Here is a 2,078-nt window from a genome sequence, read left to right as displayed (position 1 = left end):
CTACGTACAACTTAACTAATGCTGAGTCAATAATCAGCGGTTATGCTAGTACTATGAAATATGTTAATATTTCAATAGTATTTTTATCTAGCCCCCCGATAGTTAAAATAACTACGTACAACTTGAATATACCTCAAACAATATTAGCGGTTATGCTAGTACTATTTGTCTAGCCCCCGATAGCTAATATAACTACGTACAACTTAATTAAAGCTGAGACAATAACCAGCGGTTATGACCAGTACTATGACTAGCCCCCCATAGTTAACGCAACTGAGTACAACTAGTCAAGCAGTTAGTCAGAAATCTATAATCTCACTTGATGTGCGCCATGCCCAATCTAACCTGAGATCTAGTATGTACTAACCCTGGACGCAGATTTGCGGAAACATACAAAAGGGGTTATTTTGTTCTATTTTTTTTTGATTACTTTTTGTTTGAATCTCTCAACATTTTACAACAGTAGCCAGGTGGTGAAGACAAGAAAAAATAAACTGAATTACGAAGTCACTTGCACTCTCCGATACGTGCGACGTCACTTGCAATCGACACGAGATTCAAACAAAAAGTAATCAATAAATAGAACAAAATAAAAAATAATAAAGACTGCAAGTGACGTCGCTAGTGGAAGTGCAAGTGTCAGAGTGCAAGCGCCAGCTGCAGCCAGACCCTTCTCGAAACATACGCCTTCACTTACTCTACTTGAGAAAATAATTTCAGAGTAAGTCAGAATAAATGCCTAGCGTGAGCGGAATCCGCGGTTTAGCGTGCGCTGAGGCCGGGATAGAGTGAGCAGAGGCGGCGGGGTCGAGAACGGCGCAGCCGGCAGATCCGACGAAGGAGCAGAAAGCACGTGAGACGACCCCAGGCTTCATCCATGGTGGCATCATATGACCCCTTTAAATACACAACCAAGATAAAACATCCCCCAAATGGAGGCATGTACAAACAATTGGAATTTTCATTAACCAGGTCCCAGACCTGGGTGGTTTACACCTCAATGGGAACAGAAGGTAATTTGCATGGAATGACCCTCTAAAGCAGTTCCCAAACTGGGGTGCGCGCACCCCTAGGGGTGCCCAGACCGACCAGCAGGGGTGCGCGAGAGAATGCTTTTGATGATCTGTGTGCATTTTTTGAAGGGGCAAGTGAAAGAGAATTTTACTTGCCCGGCCGGACAGCTAATCTAATCTAATTAAAACATAGAATTAGGGAAGCACCAAAATTTCGGCGAGAATTATTCAGATTTTATTACACTTGGTGTAAACGGCAATTCATAATGGATAATCAATAGTAACAAGGTCGCGGCAGTTGAGACTCACGTGAGACAATCTCATGGAGAAATCGAAACAAATGAACACAACTGCACACAGAAGAAACACACTACGGTAAAAAAAGTAGTTTTTATATTTATTACATAAAGCCTAGCCCAATTAATTAACATGACACGACTAAAGTGCAGTTTTAGCAGTCGACATTGATTTTAAACAAAACTTCAAAGACAAATGAACACAACTGCACACAGAAGAAACATACTGCGGTAAAAAATTTAGTTTTTATATTTATTACATAAAGCCTAGCCTAATTAATTAACATGACACGACTAAGAGAGTGCAGTTTTCCCCGAAAATCAGTACGATTGTAAATTCGACATTGATTTTAAACAAGACTTCAAACGAGTAGTTAATATTAAGTGACTTAGGGCATATATTTTAGTACAATAATGTCAATGTGACTGTCTTTGCTCGATTTGTTTAACAAAAATAGTTCCAAACAAATTTAGCAGCAGAACTGTAGCGCATCTCTGAGCAACACACAGCGTCAGCGGTGTTTCGTTAGGCTACTGAATGATTCGCATTTTTTAATTAATAAGAACCAAAGACTTAAACTACTTCAGTCTGTGTGCATTGAATTTATTTAATACACGAGTTTCACAATTTGAGCTGAATTACTGAAATAAATGAACTTTTCCATGGCATTCAAATTTATTGAGATGCACCTGTACTTGTATTTATACTTGTATTGCAGTAAAAAATGTGGTGTTTAACCGGAGTACGGTGGTGGGGGTGCTTGACGTG

The 2,078-nt window shown here is 39.5% G+C and overlaps 1 long non-coding RNA gene across 1 annotated transcript in view; it reads right to left on the bottom strand.

Annotated features, from left to right (window-relative positions):
- Positions 1–1,250: 1,250 nt before the first annotated feature.
- Positions 1,251–2,078, bottom strand: part of LOC107655507 (uncharacterized) — an 18,317-nt gene continuing 17,489 nt past the window's right edge. Inside the window, exon 3 of the long non-coding RNA XR_001630446.1 lies at positions 1,251–1,383. This is a non-coding gene — a long non-coding RNA (uncharacterized LOC107655507). The remainder of the gene's footprint in view (positions 1,384–2,078) is intronic.

This window comes from Sinocyclocheilus anshuiensis, unplaced genomic scaffold, assembly GCF_001515605.1.
Source record: "Sinocyclocheilus anshuiensis isolate Anshui unplaced genomic scaffold, SAMN03320099.WGS_v1.1 scaffold1148, whole genome shotgun sequence".
Classification (NCBI taxonomy): Eukaryota; Metazoa; Chordata; class Actinopteri; order Cypriniformes; family Cyprinidae; genus Sinocyclocheilus; species Sinocyclocheilus anshuiensis.
The sequence above is the reverse complement of the archived record's forward strand: the minus strand, read 5'-3'. Positions and strand labels throughout refer to the sequence as shown.